Consider the following 4,841-nt stretch of genomic DNA (forward strand, 5'->3'; position numbering starts at 1 on the left):
AGAAGAAGAAGAAGAAGAAGAAGAAGAAGAAGAAGAAGAAGAAGAAGAAGAAGAAGGCTGATAGAAATCCTGCTGATACAGACCAGCTTGGAGGCAAGGGGTTACTCAGAAGGACTGCATTGGCTGTTGGACACCACACGATGTACGTTAAGGCTTGGCAAAAAGTTTGTCGACCTTTTGCTTGTGTCCAGAGAATTTGCCTGAGACTGAAAGTAAGGGTAGAAAAATAAATAATTTGGCAGAAGAAATTTCAAGGCAGTTGAATGTTGAAGCCACAGCATGGCTATTGTTGGGGGCTTTTAGTCATATTTATGTTGAGAATCAAGAGAAAAAGTCCAGTAGAATGATTTAGAGCACTGTGTTTGGACAGAAAGGAAGCTCCAGTAGAGCTCTGGACTACAAAAGTAGAGCTGAGAACGTCTCAATTGCTGAAGAGGAAAAGAAGAATAGAAAAGATGGCCTGCAGGCATCAAAACAAGTAGCAAGTCTCCATCCTTTGCAGCATCAAAACTGCAAAAGTGAAAGACTTTGCTTTGAGGGTAAAGCCGTACAGCACCACATTCCAGAATGGCAGCAGCATAGAGAATTTGTTCCACAGAACCAGGTTTAGTGTGCTCAGCGATCCAGGCAGTGGACCCCTAAAACCAAGAGTGTAGAGCCTGGCTATTGCTCCAGCAGGCAACAGACATTAGCATCACCCATGTGGCACTGGCTTTAGGCACATGCAGAATGTGAAGAAGGCTTCATTCCACCTAGATTTCAGAAGGCCTGGGAGGTCAGGCAGTGTGCCTCTGAGAGGGAAGTGTGTGAAACTGTGAGTGTGAAGCCGAAGGTGCAGTGGAGAAACTGGAACTCTGGAAAAACCAGGAAAGTGGATCATCCAAGGAAAGCTGCAGAGATGGAAGGGAGCAGGCTCAAGAGAGAAGCTGTAGGGCACTGTTGGGTTTCCTAGAGGAGTTTTTCATGCTGACTTTCTTGATTAATTCTGCTATTATTGGAGGAGCTCAGAACCTTATTGTCACTGAGAATGACACTTTGGGAGAACTCTGGTCCTGATGGTGCACCTCAGTCTCCTGCAGAAGGTTGTCAGGCTGACTTTTCCTGATAGACACTCAGCTGTTCCCATCTTCAGGAGCCTGGGACCTCACTGTGGCTGAGGTTGGTTGTGGTACCTTTGAAGGAAGCTCTAGTTCTTACCTTGACCATTGCTTCCTGGCTCCAGTATAGATCCCTCAGCCCACTCGCACAGAATTTCTAGCTTCCACCACTAAAATTTAGTATGATCAATTATTAAATTTACTATGTTTCAAGTAGCTAAGGAAGAAAGCTTCTAAGCAGGAGATATACATTGGTAAGTGTAAAGCTAAATGTAACAATAGTATAGTTTGCTTCTTTTGGTCTCTATTGGACTTTAAGTTGTTTTCATGAGTTACATTTTAGTGAAATTAACCTAAATTTACCTTACCCTCTGGGATCCTCCAATATTCATGATTACTACCCATGATCACAATGGGGGTTTCATTCCATAGATGAGAGGAGAGGAGTTCTTGAGGCTATATTTTCATGGCAGGAAAAGCACACTGTGAAGTATGTTTTTATTGTGTCTATAGTAATTACAAGCATCCCCAAATTATGAAACAAACTTGTATTATCAACCCCGCTAGAATCTAGGCAGGAGCTAGATCAGGTCCTTTCTAACCATAACATTCCCAGGTGTTTTCAGTGGGATTTACTGAAGGATTTCTGGTCCCTCTGAAAAAATATCCAATGAAGACAGCTTCATGTTAAAAGGATAGCCTCTCTCACCAAAGGGCCCAGGAACCAGGGAGAAGGTAGCAAGGGTAGTTGCATGTATGCTTTGTGCCACAAGAAACAGTGACCCTCTTAGATCCACACAATTCCAAGGAGGGGAAGATGGCTAGGTTGGGGTGCTAAGGTGACACACTCCCAGTGGCCACAGAAGAGCACATTCCGCAGCATGTACAGACCTACAGTGCACGACCTGTTCCCCAGGGAACTGTCCCTTACTAGAGTCCCCTTCATGGGGCCACAAGATGCATCAACTCCAACCATGTGGTATGACTCACATCCTTACTAAAATGATGTTAGGAAATTCAAAGCCCACTATAAGCAAATCCAGTGAGCTCTGACAGCAAATAGGCACCAACTATCTATAATGCTTATATTATGGCATCTCATAAGCTTTGAGGGAAAGGCAAAGATTTCAAAATCACTGTTCTTGTTTCAAAGAGGTTTATGACATACTTGAGAAGGGAAAGCCAATGTAACATCTATGCAGAGAATGATGAGGGTTATAGAGTCAGACCTGTGGGTAAGAGGTGGATCTCTGGAGAAAGCATGTTGACTAAACCTTGATTGAGCTGCTTTGTAGTCATGTGATCTCAAGCAAGTTGAGCATGCAGGCATTTCTTTTGTATCAGTGTAAGTGGACAGTAACACCTATCACAGGGTTGTGCTAAGGACCAAATGAGAGACTATACAATGCCGAATGTCCAGGGCCAGCACCTCATACACAGAAGCAACTATGAAGAAGATCATGAAGGCGAAGAACAAGGTGTTATTAGATTGGGGAAGTGGGAATAGCTTTTCTGGATCAAAAGAGCAGAACAATTTCATGTGGCAATGGGGCTTTTCTTGGGGGAAGCAGAAGTAAAGGAAAAAGGACAAGGGAGCAGGAAGAAAGGATCGAGGAATGTTCAAGGGCACTGAGCCTAATCTTCAGGAGTATGGGGGGTAGCTCTGGTGGGAGGGGATTCTTCTATGTCCTGTGTTATCTTTGCTTTGCCCTTCCTCTGGTTCTGTTCTTAGATCCCTTTCCTTTTTTAGTTTTTATTTTCATCAGTACATATTTGTAACACACAATGACTACATTCATTGTGAGGAGTGGGTCCATGTACAGAACCAAGTTCTCTCCTTGGATATCACAGGCCAGAAGGCACATACAGGCACAAGGAGTCCTCCAGGGTGACAGGTGATGCAGTCTGACGTCCACACCAGACTCTACGGCCAAGGCCCTCGTTACTCAGAGCAATCGTGCCTGAGCTCCTCCTCGACTTTGGCTCACTGGAGACTCACTATGCTGAAAGCAGCTGGTAGAGGATCTGCCCTCCTTGTCATCTCCTTCCTAGAGCCACGTCTGGCAGATCCCTCCAACTGGGCAGAAGCAACTACGTGAGTGAGGCCAAGGCCATGACTGAGCCTGAAGTGCAGATTCAGGCTTCCTGCTCAGCCCAGCCAACATTGGGAAATGGTAAGGGGTTCAGGAGTCAAACTTCTACAGTACTTTGCAAGGAAGTAGGGTCAGGGTGGGCTTCAGTACAAATCCGAGTAGCACTATCCTGTTCTCCAAGAGTCCATCGCCTGCTAGGACACTGAAGTCACTACTCACCTCCAACAGCAGCAACTGTGATTCTAAAAGCTGACAACTGCCCCATGTGTCCTGAGAATAAAAGCATCTTCACACACCACCAGGCCTCCTCCCCAAGCCTGCAGCTCACAGCCCAGGGACCCCTGAGCTCCCATCTACCAAGTGATGGGAGCTCCCTGTTTAGGAAAGTCCAGGACTCCTTCCCAGTACCCCGTTTATTTTGTCTGAACACATGCAGGACTCTAAATGTAGAGTCTGATCCGGCAGCGCCAGGGCAGACTAGGATGCATGGTGAGTACCTGAGTGCCACATTTAGTGACAGAAAACAAGGACAAGAGAATCAGCATGCACTAAGAGCTTTCTGCGTGCTCTGCAGCTCATGCATAGTTCTCACTTGGCCTTCATAGTCACCTGGACAGGTGGGCCTGTTAGTCCCATGTCAACTGAACAAATAGTGGCTTGGGAAATCCTGTAAAAACATGTAGCTCTCACTTTCTAACCTGGCTCTTTCCTGCATCTTTATTAGTAAACTCCAGATCCTACCAGCTCCAGAGGGCGGATTCCTGTCACACGCTTATTTTGAGATCTTGGTGTCCTGCCTAACGAACACTTCCCTTGGGCCCAAGGGTTGCCATCTGTCCCTCATATCCAGACCATAGCTATCTCTCTGAGCCCACTTCTTCAGGATCTGTTATGAGCAGTGACAACTGTCACCAGTTACTTAATACTTAGTGCACTGCAGAGACAGCAAGCGCTTTGTGTGCATTGTGCAATAAACTCCAGCAAAAGACTGCAGTGTTAGCCCCAGCTTGGGAGGACCACAAGTCAGAAAAACTTAAACTGAGTGAGGTACGTCCATTCACGCAGGCCGAAGCCTGTGTTCTTAGCCAATGATTTGCCTCGGTAATGAGATACACGATACTCACTCAGATCTAAAATTTAATCACTTCTTGGCAATTTTTTTTGCTGTTATGCTAGATTGTTTTTTAATGTGAAAGTCTAACTTATTGGTACATTTTTGTTATATATAGTCATCACATTCATGTAGGGAATTTGTCCCTGTACGTGACATATATCTTAATTCTTTTTTTCCCCATTTCCCTAGTGTCCCTTCAACCTCTCTTCCCCTCCATATTTACAAGAGCGTTGTTTCCATGTTTCCTTCTTTTGTCATTTTTTCTTTTCCCTTCCTTTCGTTCTCCTTTCCTTCCCACTAGTTCCCCTTCCCATTTCAGCATTTCTCCTTATTTCACAATATTTAATGTATGATTGAGTCCTTATTTACACCTTAAGTTTCTCATGCTGGAGAAACAATGTGGTATTTACATATGTGTGTTTGATTTATTTCACTGAAGAGTATGGTCTCAAGGTGTATCCATTTACCTAGCAATGTCTCAAATTTATCCTTCTTTATAGCTGAGTACTCTTCCTTTGGGTATATCTATATCTATAT

At 44.6% G+C, this 4,841-nt stretch overlaps 1 protein-coding gene and 1 pseudogene across 1 annotated transcript in view; one reads left to right on the forward strand and one right to left on the reverse strand.

Annotated features, from left to right (window-relative positions):
- Slc22a3 (solute carrier family 22 member 3) overlaps nucleotides 1-4,841 on the reverse strand; it is a 141,545-nt gene that overhangs the window by 102,614 nt on the left and 34,090 nt on the right. The window lies entirely within an intron of this gene.
- Nucleotides 1,979-4,841, forward strand: part of LOC105743273 — a 26,425-nt pseudogene continuing 23,562 nt past the window's right edge.

This window comes from Octodon degus, unplaced genomic scaffold (genome assembly GCF_000260255.1).
Source record: "Octodon degus isolate 3935 unplaced genomic scaffold, OctDeg1.0 scaffold00112, whole genome shotgun sequence".
Taxonomy (NCBI): Eukaryota; Metazoa; Chordata; class Mammalia; order Rodentia; family Octodontidae; genus Octodon; species Octodon degus.